Here is a 23,925-nt window from a genome sequence, read left to right as displayed (position 1 = left end):
GCTATGATATTATGAGATATATGAATAGTATTGAAGAAATTAGCTTTCAATTCAAAATTGAGTATAACTTCTGAAGAATTTTTTTAGATTCTTTTTCAAACCCCAGAAGTCTAGAGCAGGTCACATGGTGTATTAGAAAAACATAGGAGTCGAGAGAGATCTAGGTTCCAAGTCTGATTCTGTCATTAACTATCCCCATGACTTCTCTGGGCACTAGAATTTATGACTCTCAGGCATCTAAAAATTGAGGCTGTAATATAATGGGGAAAAGGGTTGGATTTGCTATTTATTATCTGTTATCTGGCTTGTCACTTACAGTATTGGGTCCTTAGTTTCTCCAAATGTTAATAATGCAGTTGGTTGGACTAGACAATCTTTTAAGAGTACTTCCAGCCCAAATCTATAATCTTGTGAGGAAACTGGCTTAAATAATTTTTAAAAACTCTTCTATACAAATAATTTGATAACTTTACATAATAGATAATTTATACCTCTTAGAATCATATTTGGATCTCTATGTGTGAGTGTATATGCATATATATTTATACAACATTATTTGTATATATTCACTTTATATTTATGCTATACCAATAGCTTAGAACTATACTAAGAGTTTTAGATACCTCATATAATTATGTATATCATATATCAATATAATTTATGAATTTTATAATTATGTTTCATTGTAAGGGCCCTTTAAATGGGCGGACACAGTGCATCGGGATTGAGGCCCAGAAGTAATATCTGTGGATATTAGGACTGCCCTTGGGCGGGATCCTGGCCATATTGAGATAGCTTCGTAATGGGTGACTCTCTCGCTGATTGGCTGTGTGTGTGACCTCACAGGCCCTATGTAAGCCCACTGCAGGCAGCAACCGCCCTCTTTAACCTCCTGCTGTTCACCCTGGCTCCCCAGCTGGGTGGCCAAGCCAAGATGGGTAGCCAAAAGAGGTAAGGGTTTTGGTAGTGAACACATGGGTCTTCTGACCAGGTGTTCACCAGGGAACCAACAAGTCAGGGCATCAGTTAGGGCATTATGTGAGTAGGTATAATAAAGGCTTTTAAGATTACATGTGGTTGTTCTTGAGTGCGCTACCGGTTACTAAGCTATAGATTCAAGAGATTGTGGCCAGAGACCTTAGAAGGCCTCAGAGGAGGCGAGCCGGGTAGAGCTCACACTGCAAAGGACAGTGGTCAAAGGTACTCTGGTGGGTCCAGGACAGACTAGTAATTGTAACTGCCAGAAGAGCACGTTACATTTCATATTTATATATTAGTATATATTATATATAAAACTTATAATTACATAGTTATATAGAAACACATGAGGTATCCCAAAAGTCTTAGGGTATACATATATGTACACACACACACACATACAGAGGTATCTCTCTTTAAATATGTGTGTATTTATATACATACTTGTCTTCTCTCAATGTTAAGTCCTTATAAGTGCTTATTAAATGTTGATGGATTGTTTGGAAAGGACTTTATGGAACGTCTAACCAAATTCTTTTATATTGCAGAAGGGGAAGCTAAGGCCCAGAGGTAAAATAATTTGGATGAGTGCTTTTTACTAAGCCCTTATTATGTGCAGAGTGGCAAAGTTGGGATTTGCTTCCAGGTCCTTGTGCCTCCAATCTTCTCTTTCCCCTATGCCAAGTTGCCCCATCTCTTCTTGTCTGGTATGTCCTTTTACTCGTTAGAATTTTTTTTCAGAATGTAAAGAGGAGCTGGAGCCCACACAACTTTTCATTGCTTATTAGTAGTTTTAGTGATAGAAGCTAGTCATTAAAATGACTTATTTTGATTACTTGGTAATAGCATTTACTTCTGCTCCTTCTATTCTTCATTGGTACAGAAACTAAGAATTGACAGGCAAATTATAATTGGGGCAACTCTTCAGGGACAGGAGGAAGCTGACCAGATCTGTGGAACCAATCTTGAATTTACTGAACATGGATTTATTTGCTGACAGTAAGAATTCTACCATAGGAAATAAACACTGTCAGCAGCAACATCTTCAGATATGAAGGTCAGCAATATTTTATTCAGAATATCATTTTTTACCTAACAACAATTTGATAAGTAGAGATAGACCCATTTGCAGAGGTTGAGAAGAGTGGGAAAGATTCCCATCTCATCAAAGGACAATGGTGAAATGATTAGTTATATTCCAGACCATATTTGACTTAATCAAAATTGAAAGATGCTCTTTTTTTCAGAGGCAGCATATATTGGATAGAACACTAATTTTGGAGATGGAACATAAGGGTTCAAATCACATCTTATCTTTGTGATATTAAAGTCACTTAATTAAATTTAATAAGCATTTATCAAATACCTGATATATACACACATGGTCTGCACATACATATATAGCACTGTGGTAGATACTAGGGATATTTAGATTTAAAAAATGAAATAATCCTTGCCCTCACAGAGATTTCATTTTTGTGGGGGGATTACAAGACAGATTTGAAAAAAAAAAAACTACAAAGAAAGTAAATAAAAAGTAAGAGAAGGAAAATGTAACAACTGGAGAGATCAGGAAAGTCCTATTGTGGAAAGTGGCCCTTGAGCTGAGTTGGAGAGCATTTCAGGCCTGGGTGACAGTCAGTGCTAAGGTCCTGTTAGTCTGGAAGCATCAATTAAACTCTTATTATATGCCACGTGCTGTCTTCATTGTCTACATCTATAAAGTGAAAGGGTTGGATCTCTGAGGTCCCTTTCAGTTCTAAATGCTAGAATTCTTTGGCTTTTCCCTCTTTGCTTTTTCTCTCTATCAATAGCTAATAAATATTTACTAAGGACCTACCAAGAGCTGTGCTAAATGCTGGGGATACATGTGCAAAAGAAGAAAGACAGCTTCAGCCCTCAAAGAATTTACAGTATTATGGGGAAAGACTACACACAAAAAGAAACGGAAACTTGTCTGGGCTGAAGAACAATTGAAGAAGTAATGGAGAAATCAGGGAAGTCCTGGAGTAGTATAGCCAGGTGAGAAATGAAAAAATCTCCAGAAGAACAGAAAGAAAATAAATGATGAAAATTTTCATTCCTCTTTTTGTAGCTATCCTGGGAAAGGCTTTCTGATGGCTTTTGGGAACCCTGAACATGAATTCAAAGCTATGCTCACCTTCTGGACAGGGACACTGGAGGAAGTTCTTTGATAGTCATAAGCTGCAATGGCTTCCACTCCATTTCAAATCACATTCCTGTGATTGAAAGGGCAAACTAGTACCTCTTCGAACCCATACTTAGGAGGAAGTCATCCATATTCATCAGATAACAGACTTTTAGAGGTAGAAAGAACCTTAGAGACATCCAGTTCAACCCCTCTTGAGCCTCAGAGATCCAACCCTTTCACTTTATAGCTGTAGACCACGAGGATAGCATTTGGCATATAACTGATGCTTCTTGACTAACTGGGCCTTAACACAGATTGTCACACAGACCTGAAATGCTTTCCTTCCTTACTAGTCTAGCCTCTTGGATGCTAATTCCAGACCCAAGGGGAGAAGAGTTTCAATAAAGGTCTTGTAGAGTCTGGGATTTGAACCAGGTTCTCTGGTACACACAAATGCCTTCACTATCACCTGCCCTGTGGTTTTCCAGAATTCTGTATTTCAGACATTCAATAAACATGTATTAAGCACACACTGTATGCCAGGCACAGTGCTTAGAACTAAGCAGATAATTCCAAAAAGTTCTACAAGGCCCTGAGTAGAGCTACTCCTAGAATTCCAACCATGAGGATCTAGGACTCTGCTGGAATGTTTCCAATCTAGGGTTACTTAGTCTCCCATAATCACAAACTCCTGGACAGCTGCCCTCTTTTTCTCTCTGGCCTGCTCTATGTGTCATATAGTAGTACCCCGGATCAGCAAGATCAGGCTACAAATCTTCCTTCTGACCTTCAGCAGCTGGGTCACCACTGGCAAATCATTTGACTTCTTTCAACTGTTTCCTCATCAGTAAAATGGGAATGAGATTGCCTGGTATTTAGCCCATAGCTGTTGAGAGGCTTAACTGGGATAAGGTAACTAAAGCTGTTGTTTTGTTTTTGCACTTTGGGATTCTAATATTGGTATCTGTGAATGAATGGATGTCCCTGCTGTTCCTTAGCTGGTATCTAAGTGCTTACCATGCGAGTTAATCACTAGCCACACAAAGCTCAATCATATTTGCTGCTGTTCTCTTTCCCAATTTCCCAAGTTCTCATCTACACCTTTCCTATGTTCTTTAGAAAAGGGTTGCTTTACTTAATTGGACTATAGAGGCAGCTGGATTGAAAAAAGAACCCAGAAAACTGGAAATAAGTATGGCAGAAATTAGATATGGACCTACACTTAACACCATATACCAAGATAAGATCAAAATGGGTCCATGATTTAGGCATAAAGAATGAGATCATAAATAGATTAGAGGAACAGAGAATAGTCTACCTCTCAGACCTGTGGAGGAGGAAGGAATTTATGACCAGAGGAGAACTAGTGATCATTATCGATCACAAAATAGAAGATTTTGATTACATCAAATTAAAAAGCTTTTGTACAAATAAAACTAATGCAAACAAGATTAGAAGGGAAGTAAATTGGGAAAATATTTTTACAGTTAAGGGTTCTGATAAAGACCTCATTTCCAAAATATATAGAGAACTGACTCTAATTTATAAGAAATCAAACCATTTTCCAATTGATAAATGGTCAAAGGATATGAACAGACAATTTTCAGATGATGAAATTGAAACTATTTCCACTCATATGAAAGTGTTCCAAATCACTACTGATCAGAGAAATGCAAATTAAGACAACTCCGAGATACCACTACACACCTGTCAGATTGCCTAAGATGACAGGAACAAATAATGATGAATGTTGGAGGGGATGTGGGAAAACTGGGACACTAATACATTGTTGGTGGAATTGTGAAAGAATCCAACCATTCTGGAGAGCAATCTGGAATTATGCCCCAAAAGTTGTCAAACTGTGTGTGCATACTTTGATCCAGCAGTGCTACTACTGGGCTTATATCCCAAAGAACTACTAAAGAGGGGAAAGGGCCCTGTATGTGTCAAAATGTTTGTGGCAGCTCTTTTTGTAGTGGCTAGAAACTGGAAAATGAATGGATGTCCATCAATTGGAGAATGGTTGGGTAAATTATGGTATATGAATGTTATGAAATATTATTGCTCTGTAAGAAATGACCAGCAGGATGAATACAGAGAGGCTTGGAGAGACTTACATGAACTGAAGCTGAGTGAAATGAGCAGAATCAGGAAATCACTGTACACTTCAACAACAATACTGTATGAGGATGTATTCTGATGGAAGTGGAAATCTTCAACATAAAGAAGATCCAACTCACTTCCAGTTGATCAATGATGAACACAAACAACTACACCCAGAGAAGGAACACTGGGAATTGAGTGTAAACTGTTTGCATTATTGTCTATCTACCCAGGCTACTTATACCTTCTGAATCCAATTCTTAACGTGCAAAAAGAAAATTGGATTTACACACATATATTGTATCTAGGTTATACTGTAACACATGTAAAATGTATGGGATTGCCTGTCATCTAGGGGAGGGAGTAGAGAGAGGGAGGGGAAAATTTGGAAAAATGAATACAAGGGATAATGTTATAAAAAAAATTACTCATGCATAAAAAAATAAAAAGAACCCAGGAGAAAGGTAGGAAGAGGCTTCTAACCCCTAATTGGAATTAAACTAAAACAGTTAGAAAATGTTCAACTTGGCTCTGATTTTCATTATCAACAAGCACCTATTAAGGGCTTATTTTGTCACCTGGGATACAAAAAAAGACAAAAACACAGTTCCTGCCCTAAAGGAGTTCACATTCTAATGGAGAGACCACATGCAATTATGTATATACAAGATATATGCAAAGTAAGTAGGAAGTAATTACTAGGGAAAGGCAGGGGAGGGGCCAGTGGGAGTGATGTTGGAAAGACTGGCAAAGGACTCTTGCTGGCCGTGAGATTAGACCTGAGTCCTGAAGAAGGCCTGAGACGCCAGAAAAAAACAGGTGAGAAGGGACAGGGTTTCATGCATGTGGACATTCACCACCGCCATCTTTCTCCTCATTAGGCCACACACTGTGCTAAATAATGGGGATATAAATAAAGACAAGAACGTAGTAGTAGTCCCTGACTACTGAGGTTCATAGAGGAACAGAATGTGCTAACTATATAACATACAAGATATACACATGTATGTGCATGTGCAAATTATATATAGAGATATATATATTATATATGTAACTACAATATAAAAGGGAGGTAATCAGAGGGAACTAGCTGGGGTGGTGGGTGGAAACTGGGAAAGGCCTCTTGTTGAAGGTGGGATTACAAATGAAATTAGAATAAAAAGAAGGCAGAAGATTGAGGTGAGAAGAAAGCATTTCAGGAATGGGAGACTGAGATGAAAAGTCATGGAGTCTGGAGATTTAATATCCTGTTTAAGGAACAGCAAGGAGGTCAGTGCCATTGAATCTTTGAGTTGCAATGCAACAATTAAAATAACCATAGTCTAAGTTTGGGAATTTTTCTTATCCTGTGACTTTTCCAGGATCATTTGCATAAATCCCTTTCCTTACCTGCTGGTAAGGGGTAGGGTTAGGGTTCAGCCTGCTGGCTAAAGGGATAGAAAACAAGATGAAAGTATTCAATAGACAATTTTGTTTCTGTCTCTGACTATAAAATAAAAGCTGAACTTTACATCAACATCTCCACTAAGGGCCTACTGAAGGCATGTAGAAAATTCACACAAGATCCATTTTTATATGGCTTTATAAGTCCCAAGGTGGGTAAGGAAAAAAAAATAAACAAAGGAACTCATACTTGGAATGTGTTCAGTACCATTGAATGGCTAATTGTTTCTTATTTTCATTCTTCCTTTTTTTTCTTTTTGAATAGAAAATCCTTACAAAACATCTATTCATTCTACAGGTGAACATTTCAGGAATACCAGATACTGACCTTGGCAAGTGTAATGGAGTGAGACACAGTGATTGATCTGTGTATGCTGCTGCTAACATTCATTTTGGTATTTCATATAGCAGCTTAGGAATATTTTAGCAATAGATGAGGAGGATTTATGATTTTTAATTAATGAACACAATCAGTACTTGGAATCAAAGACAAATAAATGGTCAAAAAACAGTTTAGACTCTTATAACTTGTCTTTCCATCAAGGAAAAACTTTTTTTTTGTCTTTTTAAAAAAACAATTCCTCAATGTAGAAGCTGTTAATTCTTAACTCTTTCTTTTTGTATTATTGTTAATCCGTTTAACGGCTTGTGTAACCAGCTATCCAAGAGAGGTCAGGTAGGGCTAGGGAAAGAACACTTCCTGATTGTCATAACTGCCACTGACTCTGGATGGTTGGTGCCACTAAGAGCTCCTCTGTTTTCTCATTTATAAACAGACTTAATGAGGGAATTTCAAGACAAAAAATAAAAATATAAAGGAGGGTGTGAATGTATAAAATTGTGGAATGTATAAATTTGTGTTATGAACACTTCTTGCCCTCTGGTGAGCCTATGGGACTTGCCAAAGAATGTTTGTTTTAAAATTCATAAAATAAAATACAGGGGATTGCAAAGGAAATCAGCTATACTGATTATAAAATACAAACAAAACAAACCAATTTCACAGACCTTTAAGAACCCATAATTTAGTTCTAGACTGGAGAAGGAACCATGCTTTTTGTTAACTAGCATTTGTTAAAAACATCTATTACTTTTTTTTGGAAGTGGAAGAAGGTATACTCACTATTCAAAATCGACTGTCAATCTCAAATTGTCTATGTGCCAAGTACTGTGTCATGTTTTGAGGATACAAAGAAAAGAAAAACAACAGTGGCAACAATAACAAAAACAGTCCCTGGTTCCAAGGAACTCACTGTGTAATGGGAAGGCATCATGCAACTATGTACAAGTAAACTATATATGCAGGATGAATTGGGAGCATGTGTCTGAGGGAAGGCACCAAGATTAAGGACACTTGGAAAGGGCTTCTTGAAGAAGGTGAGATTTTTAGATAAGACTAGAAGAAAACCAGGTGAAGCAGGGAAGAATTCTAGGTATGGGGGGGGTGGGGATCAGCCAGTGAAAACCCATGGGAGTCAAGAGATAGGGTGTTTTGTTTTAGGGATAGCAAGTAAGCCATTGTCACTGAATGGTTGTATTTGTGGAGGGAATAAAGAGACTGTAAAAGGAGCCAGGGCTAGGTTATTAAAGGATTTAAAAGCCAAACAGGATTTTATATTTGATTCTGAAAGTAATAATCCCCCGTACCCCCCTTGTTGGGTCTATTGAATAGGAACCTATACTTTTGGACAATCAGATTGATAGCTGAGTAGATGGACTAGGTGGGAAAGGACTTAGATGCAGGGAGGACCTGCCACAGGGTAGCTGCAACGTCAATGGACAGAAGCCTATGAGAGAAGGAATGATATGAATAGATGACTGATTGAATATGGAAGGTAAGAGTGAGGAGTAAAAGACGCTCTTAGGTTTCAAGCCTGAGGGTCTGGGAGGATGTGAGTATGTTAGAAAAAGATTGGGGGGAAAGATAATGAGTTCAGTTTTAAACATGTCTAAAAGTTGTCTATAAGATAGTCTGAGATGTCCAATAGACAGTTGTTGATGCAAGTCTGCCCTATTTTTTTTTTTTTTTTTGCTATTTTTATCCCCAGTGATTAGCACAGTGCTTAGCTAAACATAGCACTCACTTAATAACTGCTTTCCCACTCATTCATTCAAAGAACAAAGCTGTATGTAGTAGACTTGTCCCAGGATATCATAGCTATATGTATAAGAAGGGGGATTGGGGAAGAGGTGGTTGGAAAAAGTGGAAGATGCCTGGACAGAGGAAAGCAACCTTTGTCTGGAAGCTATAGATGGCTGGTATGCCTAGGGCACCTGGGGTAGTGAGATGGCTTCTCTGACTGCTTTCAAAATGGTAGTTCCAAAGGAGGGCACCCGAAGGGCAAGACAAAGTTTGCCTTAACTGTATTTGAAGTTCTTTGTGGACAGTTTCTAATAAAATAGCCTTTAGCACAGGGTAATTAGAACATAAGTGAAATATCTAGATATTTGTGGGTGGTTATCCTAGAGGAGGCAATGATTTAAGATTTTAAAGACAATTTGAGATTGATATTGTGATACTTGGGCTTTTGAAGAGAGTGAGTACTGCTTCTTTCTCAATCAAAAGAAGAAATAGATGTTCTTTATTAACCACTGAGTCTTCTCAGGTCCATCAGCTCACTGCATTTTGCTTCCTTCATGAAGGACTAGGAAAGATAATTAAATTCTTCCTAACCTCTATCAAAGCTTTTAGGAGCCTTCATTTGCTATCATATCCTGGTTCTTTTGCTTGCCTCAGATATATATTCATTCATTAATTCCATACTGCTTCAGTTGTCTGTCTGTAGAAGTATGGTTTGTTTTAGGTTTATTTAACTTGTTCTGAAGAATATCTTGTACTAAATTCATATGTCTTTTCTTAAAGATAAGGAGAACCTATTTGGAAGGGCTCCTTTTCTTAACGGCTTTAGAGTTTTTCCCCCAAAGTGAATACATTTTGCAGAGTGATTTTAAGCACTTTAATTCTCAATAATACTTTTGAATTTCCCCTAGAAGACTATCAGCTATATGAAGGCAGTCAAGTTTTATTTTATTTTAGGTCCCCCATAAAAGCTAATGAGCTAGGTTGAAAGACCTGCACTTCAATTAAATAATTAATTACCTCTGGGCACTTTGAGGTAATTTTCAATATGGTAAATGAAAGCATTTTCTAGTATCTTGATAATTTGAGGTGTAGTTATTCAACTAAAACAGAAACTTCCCAGATTTCCCTGAGTTGTTGCCTTCCAAGAAAGAAAAAATTGGATTCATTCTTTCATCAAAATCCACTTATTATGCAACTGTTACTTGGGAGCTGGGGGCAGTTAGGCTTCACAGTGTTTAGAAGGCTGAACTCTGACTCAGGAAGACTCATCTTCATAAAGTCAAATCCTACCTCTGACACTTAGTAGCAGAGTGACCTGGGAAAGTCACCTACCCTGTGTGCCTCAGTTCCTCATCTGTGTAATGAATTGGAGATCCTGGGGTTCCTCGACTGTAAAATAAGTTGGAGATCCTTTGAAAAGTAAAATAATTTGTTAGATCACATGTCCCAGTTTTTCATTAAAAAAAAAAAAAGTAAGTTCTCTCAGAATCAGTCTGCCCATTGGTTCTTGTCCAAAAAATATTTCATTTTCCCAACTTTGGGAGAGTGTGAATGTAAGGGTTAGCTGCCATTCAATTGAAGGAATTATAATTTCATGAATAAAGTTTGATAGTTTATTGCCTTCAACTATTTGGGATCTTGGTTGGTGAAAGGCCATAAGAACAATACAAAAAAAGACAAACGTCACTTCTGCCCTCAAAGAGCTTACAGACTAAGGGAGGGAGAAAGGGGAGAGGAGGAGACTGCATGCAAACATACAAAATAATCTCTATATGTAATAAATGGGAAATAATTTAAGGAGAGAAAACACTGGAATTAAAGGTGTTTAGAGAAAACTTCTAGTAGAAGACGGGATTTTAGCTGAGAGAGAAAATACTATTTTAAAAACAGATCTGGTGACTAAGTGAGAACCTTGTTTTCTCTGGGCAGGGCATTCCAAGCTGCCCTAATAGGGAAATCTAGCATTCAGCTTTTCTTTTATGGCAAAACAATCCTTCATTGGCCCAGTTAAAATGAGGCAAAAATGCTGCTGATTGGCTGTGTGCTCCAAGCGGATCTGAAAACTATGTAAACCAAATCTGAACATAGTAGGGAGCTTGCTATCTCGTAGCACTCTTTTTATGTTTTCATTTTACATTTCTTTGCCTTTCAGTTTGGGTAGCTGATTTAATCTCTAGTCTTGTGGATCCCCTGGTGGGTGAGATTCTCCTTGAGCTGTCCTGGAACCCAGAGTGAGAAATTCCCCAACCCGGGGAAATATGCTAATGTACAATAATGTACAATATATCTATAAAATAAATACAAAGTATTTGTGTGTGTGTGTGAAGATCAGTATGTCTTGCAGAAGATTGTGCTTGAGCTAATATTTTATTTAAATAGATTTTTTTTTTTGTTGAGATGTTCTGTGTTTATGTCAATTAATTTTCCCTATTATTCTTCTCCTTCCAATCCTTTGTAATATAAGATTTTAAGAAAAAAAATCCAAGAAAAGGTAGAAGAGAAATTTTAGGCCAAACTAATTGATATGTTTAAAAAAAAAAAAAAAGTAAATTGTTACATTCCATATTCAGCCACTCTGCTTCCTCTACTGAGGAGGGAGGAAGGATTTGCTTGAACTGAATTGAAAGAAACTAAATATTTTAAAAGGCAAAAGTGAAGAGGGAGTATTTTCTAGGCACTTGTGTATCTTTCAAAATATATAGTATTCATTTAGTCTTGTAAGCCAGTTGGTGAAATTGGGAATCACAACCTGGTTTCTGTTTCTAACTTTGCCACTTTGGAAAAGCTTCCAACAGTCCTCTAAATTTCATTTGTGTAGGTAGCTTCCTGGTGTGGAAATTCCATTCACTGATTGAGAAAGCAACTTGCTTATAGCTTATCCTGTTGGAGTGTAAAATGAAAATTGGCAGAATAACTCGGGCCTGCCATACAAGCTGATTAAGAGAATACATTAGCTGTGACTTCCCATATGCCTCAAGCGAATTACAAATAAGGTGCTCTATTTATATATGAAATCCTTAGATGTGGTACTGGATTTCCTCAATTCCATGTTCTGTCAAAATATAGGAATCTGACACTGAAGGTGATGGAAATTTCCCACTGAGTCATTTTATTGGAGGTGGGGTTGTGACCTTGCCAAAATTAATTATGTGCTTCTTTGACTAAAGCTTTGATTTTTTAAAAACAAAACAAAAAATGGCTGCTAGATTTCTTATTTCTCATCCTGTACCACACTTAATATCTACCAGTATTGATGATAGGCCTAAAAGCCTGTTTATAGATTTGCCTGATTCAAAGCCCCACATGTGTTCTTCAGCAAAGATCATAGAATCCTTTCTAGTTGGAGTGGAATTTCTATCATCTCTACTTGACACTAAACTCTGTCTGGCTCCTCCTAGGAATGAACAGCATTGAAGCTTTCAGTACATGAAGACATTACCTTTTCAAAAAATATCTTTCGGCCTTTAAAATCTGAGGGAGACAGGCTCATACTATACTGTCTGAGCGAAGAGTTAAACAGGCAATTTCACAACTAGAGAGGGCCTTTGTGGGTTATTTGCTTTTGCTCTCACAAAGCATATTTAACCTTTGCTGTGGCCTGTTTATCCAGCCGGGCAGAAGACCTTCTCTATTTAAACAATGAGAGTAAAAAGGTGCAAATTCGACTGCTGCTTCCCCACCCTGCTAGCCCCGAGGAGGAGCTGGCCCCACAGTCCCCCTGGAACCATTTGAATGCTAATATCTTTGAGCACGACCATCTCTCTAGCACTCAGCCTTTTGTCTTTATGATAATCCTGCTTCCCTTTCCTCTATTTCACCTCCTTTTTTTTTTTTTTTCCTTTAGGATCTATTTTTACTTTTGACTTGATTTAAATTCCTTGGTCTTTTTTTTTACTGCTTTTATTTGTTTTATCCATTTCCTTATAGTAGCCTCTGAAGTAATTGCAAATGCCTGTCAGTTTCTCTTACCCTTAGGTCTACCTTTTGATTGTCCAATGAGAGGTGTTTTTGCTAAACTTTATTTTCTTCAGATCTTTTAAATACTTCAGAAAACTATCCTTGAATTCATTGGGGATATCTGCTAGTTTGGATTAAGAACACAAATAATTTGGGTAAGGCCTGGATTGTGGGATAAATCCCACCTAGAGAAGTAAGATTCACATATGTTTTTAAACCTGTTTCAGGTGTTTATTATTTGCAAACCTTTTTTTTTAGGCTAAGCTGATTTTGAATATATTTTGGTGATTCTACCTCTCCCACAAACCTGCTCAAACTCTCAATTCAAACATTTATTAATTAACTGCTATTTCCAGCTTTTGTTTTTTTACCTATCTGCTAGAGTGCCAGTTACTAAAAAACCACAAAGATCCTACATAGGCCCAGCATAGAGAAGCTTACCTTCTGGAGGAAAATCAAGTCTCTAAATTAATATATATTAATATAGACCAGTTTAATTATACCAGTACCAATAATATAAATAGATCAATTTAATATATGTACCAACTTAATATATACCAAACAGAGGCAGATTTGGGGGAAAGTGGGAAATCATTAAATATGGGGATTGGAAAGGTTGTGTGTAAGATGGTGGTATCTGGGCTGAATTTTGAAGAAAGGTAAGGATTCCAAGAGGTGGAAATGAGAAGGAAGAGCATTTTAGATTAAGGCACAATCCACACAAAGGGAAGTAGGATTTGGAGAAGGGTGGAAGGATACAGAAAGGAAAACCTGAACAATTTAGAAAAGTGGATTTCATTGCTGTGTTCTTGAACATAATATTTATAACAACAATAATAATTAGCATTTATTATACACAGTGATTAAAGTTTGCAAAATGCTTTATGTATCTCATTTGAGTCATAATTTTGCTCCTGCTTATTTCCATATTTTGGCAAGCCTCTTGATTTAATTCTAACAAATCTCCCAAATTTCTTTCTAAGAAAAGATTTTAATCTATTCTATTTTTTAAAATAGTAATTAAAAAAATTGCAACATGCAAATTTTTTTTTAACATTCATCATTGCAAAAGCTTATGTTTCAAATTTTTCTCCCTCCCTCCCTTGACCCTCCCCAAGACAGCAAGTAATCCAGTATAGGTTAAATGTGTGTAATTCAAGAATATTTTTTAAAAAATTAGAAATGGAAATAGAAATCCATATTACTTCTGCGTTCCTTTTTGTATTCAGTTTCTTCTATGTACATAGAGCTACCTCTTGTTGAAGAGGAAATAAAGGATTGGATTGTTGGTAGGAATGTGAAATTTGATAAATTAGGTTAAAAATACTGTAGGATCATAACTTTAGAATTGGAATGACCCTCTAGGCCCAAGGTCCAAAATCCTTCCTCCCCATTTTACATATGAAGAAACTGAGGTTAAGAAAGTAAAAGTGCCCTGTATCACAGACAATTTAGTGATAGTTTATTCTTTTTAAAGTCTTGTCAATTAATTGCTTCAATAATTTATGAAATAAATTGTACTGTGTGAACCTATTTTATAGGTGATGGATGAATTTGAAGCTCAGATTTGCTCACAGCAGCCCGTGTTATTTATTAGGATTCAATTTAATTTAGTAAATTTTAAGTACCTATTATGTGACAGGCACTGTAGCAGGTACAGTGCTAGGTCTGGGAATACAGAGACGAAAATCAAATAATCTGTTCAGTAAATATTTAAGTACCTACTATGTGACAGGTGCTGTGGAAGTACAGGGCACAAGTCTGGGAATACAGAAACAAAAATAGTCTGCAGTAAATATCCAAGTACTTACTATGTTAACAAGCTAACAGGTTAACAGTGTTAAGTCTGGAAATACAGAGACAAAAATTTGATAGCCTTCTCTGGGAGCTTATGTTCCTCAAGAGAGAGTTAACAGATAATGCATGATGTAAACAAATGATATAGAAAGTTTCAATGCCCCATAATTTGGGATATTATTAATTGGGGCCAGGACCAATTGGGGGTTGTCAGAATAGATTTCATATAGGAGTTGGGACCTGAACTGAGCTTGGAAAAGAGCTAGATAAGAAACCGAGGTGAGGAAGGAGTACCTCCCAGCATGGGAGACAGCCCTGGAAAAAGGGGAGGACACAGGAAGTCAAGTCAAATCGAATGCCTTTTTAGGTAAAAAGGAATAAAGCCTTATAAGCCTGAAAAAGCAGGCTGGAGCCAGATTGTGAAAGGCTTGAAATGTGGAACAGAAGAGTTTAAATTGGAGTAGTGGCCTGCACTCTGGGGCTGTTTTTTGCCAGCTGTGAGCAGGATGAATTGGAAAGGGGAGAAATCTGAGGCTGGGAGACCAATTAGGAAGATAGTGGAGTAGTCCTAGGGAGAGGTAATGAGGGACTTGAGCTGGAGTGGGGGATTTGTTTTTTTGTTGGGTTTTTTTCCCCCTTACTGAACATAAGGGGATAGATGTGAGGGATATTCTGGTGGTAGAAATAATAAGTCTTAGAAAATGATTTGATATGAGAGGGAGGGAGGAGGAAGAGGGAATCCCTTGTGTTAAAGTGACAGCACCTGTATTCCATTCCTGGCCCTGACTGCCACTGGGGAGTTTAGGACTAGTCACTTAATCATTTTGGACCTTATCTGTCAAATGGGTGTGGCTTGGACCATTGTGAATGTAAATTCACCCTAAACAGAAACAACCTGGAAGTTTAGAAGAGGAGTGGATTGGCGCTTTGGAGGAAAAGGATGAGTTTGGGATAGGTTTAGTTGAGGAGATGCCTATGTTGGCACAGTGTAAATATTCAATTTTTAAATCCTAGAGAATGATTTTTCTAGAGTCATATGTCCTATTGTATGTTATATGGAAGTTAATTTCAGTCTTAAGTTTTTCTGATTCAGGTCACCTCCCTATCCCCCTGTGCCAGGCTCAATTTCTAGGTTAGAGGCACAGAAACAGGAAGGAAGAAGTATCTACCTTGAAAGAGCTTACATTTACTTATATATGTACATATATGTGTGTATGAGACATATTTGCCTTATATATTCATTTTTAAAAAAAATCTCCTATCTCCCAAGGAAATGTAAACTCAGGCAGACACTATATATGTATGTATCTGTATAAACACACACACACATATTCACAAGAAAATTTGATGAGGGAGAAGGACAGAAATATTTAGGGATGTCAGAATAGGCTTCTCATTGGAACTTGAGCTGATCTTTGAAGAAAGCTAAATATTTTAAGAGGAGACTAGAGGAGGGAAATAAAATGCTACATATGGAGGCCTGCAAACAGATCAATTTGACCAGGACAAAGAATAAGTAAAGGATAATAATGGGAAATTTTGAAAATTTTAAAGAGCAGCAGGAAATAAAATTTGAAGGATTAATATATATATATATATATATAGATATAGCTATGTATTTATGTCTGTATATGTATTTAAGAGAATATGTGTATATTTATGTTTATCTACATCCATGTATTTATATATTAATATATGCTGATAGCTATTATATATAGATATATGTACATATATGTTAATGCTATTCATACTATTTTTACTTTTTCTAAATATTTCTTTGTATCCTTCCCCTTTCCCCATCATAGAAAGTCATATTATAGATTTCTTTTTAAAAGGAAGAAAGGGGGGGGGGGGAATCTACATAACCAATCATTACTTCCAAAAAAAACCCAAAACCTGAAAATATATTGAAAAAAATTGGAAATTTATGCAATATTTCTTATATATGGACCTCCCACCCACAAAGAAATGGTAAAAAGTGCCTTCTCTTGTTTTCTTTGAGGTCATGCTTGTTCTTGTAATTTTGTAACATCCATTTTCCATTTTCTTTGTATTTGTTGTTTTTCATTTTACATTGTTGTCTTCATTGTGCGTATTATTTTTTTACATCACTTTATGTCAGGTTAATGCAAGTCTTCCCATGCTTTTCTGTATTATCCATATAATGATTATAATAATAGTGAGCATTTATATAGTCTTTTAAGATTTATATTTATATTAACTCATTTTAGTCTCATAGCAACTCTAGGAGACAATTATTCCTTTTTTAAAGATGAGGAAACTGAAGCTCTCAGTCAATAAACATTTATTGAATGTTTTCGATAAATCAGGCACTGCATAAACCCCTTGAAGATACCAAAAGGGGCAAAAAAAACTGTCTCTTCTCTGAAGGAGACTTCAAGCAAGCAAATTTATACAAACTTATGCAGGATAAATAGGATACAAATAGGAGAGGTGCTAGAACTAAGGGGCTGGGAAAGATTTCTGATAGAAGGTAGTTTTAGTTGGGACTTAAAAAGAAACTAGGGAAGGCAGTAGGTGGAGATGAGGAAAGGGAAAATATTCTAGGCATGTGGAACAGCTAGAGAAAATGCTGGAACTGGAGAGTTGGAGTCTTAATTAAAGTAACATTGAAGAGTCCAGAGTCATTGAATTAAAAAAGAACTGGGCAGAGAGTAAGGTGTAAGAAAACTGGAAAGGTAAGAGAAGTTGAAAGCCAAACAGCAGACTTTGTATTTGATCCTGGAGGTGATTGGGAGGTGCTGGAATTTATTGAGTTTACAGGGGGTTTAGGCAGCTGGATTCATGTCCTCCAGACCCTAGGCCCAGTGCCCTCTATCTACTGTACCCACCTGGTTTTCATTTCTTACAACTCGGTAATTTTCCATTACATTCATGTTCTACAATTTCATTTTAGCCACTTTCCAATGGATGTGCAGTATTTTTTTTCTACCACAAAAATTGCTGCTACAAATATTTTGGTTTATATGGGTTGTTTATTTTTATAAATGACCTCGGAGTACTTTATACTTAGTAGTAGATTCTCTGGGTCAAAAGGTATGCACATTTTAGTCACTTTATTTGCATAATTCCAAATTTCCATAGTAATGACTGGGCTAATTGTGAAGGATTTTTAAGTGCTAAATTGAGTTTGTATTTTATCTTCAATGTAGCAGAACTAACTGTTTTTAACTCAAGATCAGACTTGGCTTCAGGACAGTTGTGGATGAGACTTGGCAGTAGATTGGATGGAAGGTGAAGGAAGGATCATGAAAAAAGTCAAGAGATCCTGACTAGCAACCTATATGATGTGGGCAAGTTCTGTTATCTCTCTGGATTACAATACCCCTCATTTGGAAAATGAGGGGCTTAAACCAAATGATCTTTTATGAACTTTTCATTTTCTAAATCTGTGATCCTATGATCCTTTGATTTGTGGTTGGGACCCTGGATGACGGACCTGAAGGAGAAATGGAGAAATTTGGAAGAGGGCGTTCTATTTTGAACATGTCAAATTGGAGATAGGAAATCTAGGGGGACAGGTATAGCAAGGCAGTTCATGGTCATGAACTGGAGCTCAAAAGAGCCATTAGAGATTTAATATATACATCTGAGAGTCATCTTCATAGAATTACTTATTGGATACAGGGGAGCTGATATTACCACCAAGAGAGTAGAGGAGTACATAGGACAAAGTCTTGGGCTGAGGGAGCCCTGTTCTGATTCCAATCCTGTAGGCTTTCTATTATACCATCTTGCTGCATGTTATATATTACATTTCCTTACATTACATATATCATTCTTCACTAAGAGTTGGGAAAGGGCAACAGATTTCACCCAAAGGTAAATATGACATAATATTTTAATGATATAACATACATTTTAGAATTTAGAAAAGCTCCCTTTTATAATCTTAAAACATACTTCCCTCATTGCTAAGTATCTAAATAAGTATATAGTAATAAGACTTGAGGTTAAGAAAATTCAACTACTTGGAAAAAGGAAGTAAGGTTTTCTAGTGTTAACACACATCCTAATGGTATTACACAAAATAGCAAGTGCTTGACAACACAATAAAAAAAAATGTTGGTTTGACCTGGAGACATTTTCTGAAAGACCAATCTTTCAGCTGAAGGCACTTTTAAAAAAAATAGTATTTTATTTTTTCTAATTACAAGTACAAATAGTTTTCAACATGCATTTTACATTTACAAAACTTTGTGTTCCAAATTTTTCTCTGTTCCTCCCTTACTTTTCCTCTCTCCCAGACAGCAAGCAATCTGATAGTAGGTTAAATATGTGCAATCTGAAGACACTGCTCTATAAGCTAGAACAGGTGCCTTAGATACCTCTCCAAGATATAGTTTGTAGAATGCTGGTCTGGGAATTGAGAAAACCTGTGTTCTAATTTCTTCAGTTATTTATTTATGTGATCTTGGACCCTCTCTGCTTCTTCCCCTATAACCTGAAGAATTGGACTTGATAAGACTTTCCTTTAGCCCTTAATCTATGATCTTATTAAGGAATTGATTTGTTTGATGGAGTTTCCCTTATCTGTCACTTATAAAATATCTGGCTAACTCCCTGAAGAAAAAGGTGATTCAGTCCAAGAAGAGTATCACCAACTGTATCAAAGTATTTACACACTTCTTTTTCTCATTCAATTTTTTTTCCAAAAGAATTTTACTTTTTTATAAGTAAACATATTTATACAATTATCTTGCTGCATAAGAAAAATCAGACCAAAAAGGAAAGAAAATGAGTAAGAAAATAAAATGCAAGCGAACAATTTTCTGTAAGTGAGAATGTTATGTTGTGATCCACATTCAGTTCCCACAGTCCTCTCTCTGGGTGCCGATAGCTCTTTTCACAAAATCATTGGAACTGGCCTCGATCATCTCATTGTTGGAAAGAGTCCATCAGAATTGATCGTATAATTTTCTTGTTGCTTTGTATAATGATCTCTTGGTCCTATTCTTTTCACTCAGCATCAGTTCATGTAAGTCTTTCCAGGCTTTTCTAAAATCATCCTGCTGATTGTTTCTTATAGAACAATAATATTCCATAACATTCATATACCATAATTTATTCAGCCATTCTCCAACTGATGGGCATCCATTCAATTTCCAGTTTCTTGCTACTACTATTATTTTAACTCTTATAAAATAATCCTGATTTGAAACAGTGATTTAAAGAAGACAGCTGCTAATGTACCAGTTGCACTACAATATCTAGTCAGCATCTTTCAAATGGTATTACTCACCATTTACCCTTACTCTACCACAGAGCTTCTTCAACTTTTCCCATTTGTAATCTCTTTTTGTCTGAGAAAATTTTATGTGACCCTTGCCCTCCTTCCAAGTCATATAGTGGTTGAAGCATGGTCATTAAGAAGGAAATCTAGCCAACCACAAGATATCATGGGAGGGATCAATGATCCCCCCAGAAAAGTTTTTAAGAGCTTCTGTAGATGCCCTGTAGTGGACAGAGGGAGGGAAGGGTGGGGAAGGGAAGATAGAGAAGGAGGAAGGAAGAAAAGAAAGAAGTCATGTCGCCATGTCTCTGATGTCAGGGTCCTCTTCAAAAGTGAAGGATAAACAATACCAACAATAATAAGTGGAGTGAGGAGGATTGCAACTAATGATTCATGTATGTTAATCTAAAATTAATATAGTAAGAATGCTGTTACTATTAATAATTGCTATGTAATACATAACAAATTCATATCATTTATATTTTCTGAATTTAAAGTAGGTACACAACTGGCAAAGAATATTTGTTTTGCAAGGTCTTATGAAAAGAATACCCCTTTTTGGAGGAAAAACTACATTTTTAATTTCAGTATAATTAGTGTCCTCTGTAATCTTCTATATTTTATTTTATACATTTTAAAACATTCTTTGGAGGAGTTCATAGAAATGATCAGGTTACCAAAGGAGTTGATGATGGTGGTATTTATGGATTGCTTTAAGGTTTGCAAAGCATTTTACACTTATTCTCTTATCTGATCTTCACAACAACCCTTTGAGGGTAGTTATTATGATTATCTCTATTTTACAGATGAGGCACAGAAAGGCTTAGTGATAGCTATTAAGTCTCCAAGAAGAGATCTGATCTCAGACCTTTTCAACTCCATCTTCAGTATTCCCTCCACTGACTTAGCTGCTGAAAGCTCTACTTTTGCAATAGAACCTACGTAGAAAAATGTAGAAAATATTTCCCCCTTATAAATGTGAATATTAATAGAATACCATTAAGCATACAAACCTGATGCAATCTAAGTACCATGTAATTAATTGCATTATTATTTAGAATTCTCTGCTAGCATTAATGGTTTGCCTGATGAAATGGATTTTACAGTGATCAAATTCATTCCTTCAGATGCATGCTCAGAGGAGCAGCTAGTTGGCACAGTGGGTAGAGCAGTAGCCCTGAAGTCAGGAGGATCTGAGTTCAAATTTGACCTTAGACACTTAATACTACCTGGCTGTGTGAACCTGGGCAAGTCACTTAACCCCATTTGCCTCAGGGGAAAAAAAGGATGCATGCTCCTTTCAAATCTTACAATATTTTTATGATGTATGATGCAGATGAAACCTCATTAGTGTCTGAGTTTTTGGGGAAAAGTTTCTGGATTTAGATTTACTTTCAGATGACAGACTTATACTTCATTGCTGCTAGGTCTTTCTAGCTTGATAAGACCTATCACAATTTTTTGAGAGGTTATCCCAAGTATCCATGAGATGTATAAGTCTAGGATATTATAATTAATTATATAATATGACGTCTAATATAATTAATAATTAATACCTAACATTACTGCTTTATAAGAAATGGCAAATATAAATTTAGGTCACTAGTGGAAGTTTATAGGATTCATAGATTTAGATCTAAAAATGATTTTAAGGTCACACCATGAAATATAGTCTTCTCATTTTATGGAAAAAAAAAACTGAGGCACATAGTACTTAACTAATGCAGAAGATTACACAGATATTATGTGTATTATGTGTGTAATAATGAACTCAGTTCCTAATTACAAATCCAGTGCTAAATCCACCTCATCATACCATCTCTTCTGGTCTGGAGAAAATGAGAAAGTAGATCGGCCTCCAGGTATACCTGGGAGGAATCCTGAAGAGTTGAGATCAGTGGGTTTAGATTTTAGGATTATGTAGCTGATAGATCTTGGGGTTGTAGGATGATACTGCTAAGTATGACCAAAAAGTCGGGGTGCCCTTTGGCATGAATTTTATAAATCCACCAATGACATGTTGAAATGTAAGCTCCTTCAGGGCAGGGACTGATTTTGGTTTGGATACGTGCTTAACAAATGCTTATTGAATTAGATTACTGGAAGAAAGTCAATAGGAAGGGAGGCTAAAAATAGGGAATTGGGGGGATGTGCATCACAGATTTACCAAGTGGTCCATTTACTGGGATAGAAATAGAAGCAAAAGATTTGGGTTTTGCCTCCTATGGATCTGAACTGGGAAAAAAAAATGTAACCGATGTTTTGCGAAGTACTTTATATACATAGCAATAACAACATTTCTATAGCATGTACTGTGTTAATCACTTTATAATTATCTCACATGGTCTTTGTAACAGCCCTAGAAGATAGTACTATTATTTTCATTTTACAGATAAAGAAATTGAGGCAAACAAGTTAAATGAATAACCCAGGGTCCTACAACTAATAAGTAAGTGAGGATGGATTTGAATTTAGGTCTTTGTGATTCCTGGTTGGGTGCTTTAACTACTGGGCCACTTAGTTCTTCCATTATTCCTATTTTATTGATGGATAGTTGAGCCTCAGAGTAGGGTCCCACAGCTGATAAATTATTATTAATCAATGTTGCAGAATACTGTTGAATGGAAATTTCAGAAATGATTCAATTTATTAAATGACAACTGTGTGCTAAGCACAGTGCAAACACAGAATCAGGTGCCTTCAAAGAGCTTCCCGGACATTCAAAGTTGAATAAAAGATCCATATACACATATAACAGGATATAAATGTATTAATTTATGATTAACATATCCATATATCAATAATCTGGAGATTGTAAAAGAAGGAAAAGAACTCACATGTTCAAAAATGTTTGTTAAGGAACTGTAAATTGAGTGGATGCCCCTCAATTGGGGAATGACTGAATACATTATGGTAAATGAGTGTAATGAAATATTACTGTTCTATAAAAAATAATGAATAGGCTGAGACATACATGAACTGATGCTGGGTGAAGTAAGCAGAACCAAAAGAATATTGTACAAAGTAACAACCAGAATGTGTGGTGAGCAACTGTGGATAGACTTGGCTCTTTCCAACAGTAAAGTGATTCAAGGCAATTTCAATAGACTTTGATGCAAAGTGCCATCTACATCCAGAGAGAACTATGGAGACTAAATGTGGATCAAAGCATATAATATTTTCATCTTTTTTTATTGTTGGTTGGTTGCTTGTGTTTTTTTTTTCCCTTGTGGTCTGACTTTTTTTTTCAGCATGATGAATATGGAAATATCTTTAGAAGAATTGCACACTTTTAACCTTGCTTGCACTCTTGGGAAGGTGATAGGGGCAGGAAAGGGAGAAAAATTTGGAACACAAGGTTTTTTGAAGGTGAAGTTTGAAAACTGACTTTGCATTTATTTGGAAAGATGGACTACCAATTAAAATATTTTAAAAAATAAAAAAACTTTATAAAGAAAAAAAATGTTATGGTATCCTGAACAAAAATAAGTAAGTTTCACAGAATAAATTGTTTGGAATGAAATAAGAGTTCTATTTTGGATATATTGTGTTTGAGATGTCTATTGGACATCCATTTCAGGGGCATCCAATTTGAGATGTCCAAGGGGCAGTTGATGAGTTGAGATTAAAGCTCAGGGGAAGGATTAGGGCCAGATATCTTTATCTGAGAGTTATCAGCATAGAGTTATTGTTAAATTTTTACAGTTTGACTCATTGAGACCCCAATTCTGGGCATGGATAATAGGATGACTCTACTTCAAACCAGAGTTGAGACAGTATTATATATAGTTGCTATGAATTATCTATTTAGAATGTCCTCATGCATTCTGACTTTTTTGTTGTTGGACAGCTGCTGCTATGTCTACTACTGGAATAGAATGGGATAATGAAATGAATATTGAAATATTAAAGGATTGCTTTCCCATAGTGAGGGCCCAGTTTAGATTATGCAACATAAATTTATAGTGACCCACATAAAAAGTTTTCTTGATTTTTCTCCAGCTCATTTCAGTGGCACATAATTAAACTTGAAAGCTGGAATCTAACAAGAAATGAAAAATGATTGGGCAAGAAATTTAAATATAAATAGTAGAGAGTTGATCTGATTCATCAAGGATTTGAGTTTAAAAAGGAGCCAGTGATGCATGAATGATGGTA

The 23,925-nt window shown here is 36.2% G+C and overlaps 1 long non-coding RNA gene across 2 annotated transcripts in view; it reads left to right on the top strand.

Moving 5' to 3' along the window:
- Positions 1-1,287: 1,287 nt before the first annotated feature.
- LOC141565538 (uncharacterized) overlaps positions 1,288-23,925 on the top strand; it is a 160,758-nt gene continuing 138,120 nt past the window's right edge. Inside the window, exon 1 of one of the 2 annotated variants that reach the window (XR_012489050.1) lies at positions 1,288-6,052. This is a non-coding gene — a long non-coding RNA (uncharacterized LOC141565538). Of the gene's footprint in view, positions 6,053-7,184; positions 8,054-23,925 lie in introns of those variants that run through there. The other variant, XR_012489051.1, reaches the window with a different exon arrangement.

The sequence above is a fragment of the Sminthopsis crassicaudata genome, chromosome 4 (genome assembly GCF_048593235.1).
Source record: "Sminthopsis crassicaudata isolate SCR6 chromosome 4, ASM4859323v1, whole genome shotgun sequence".
Classification (NCBI taxonomy): Eukaryota; Metazoa; Chordata; class Mammalia; order Dasyuromorphia; family Dasyuridae; genus Sminthopsis; species Sminthopsis crassicaudata.
Note: the sequence above shows the minus strand (reverse complement) of the source record. Positions and strands in the feature narration are given on the sequence as shown.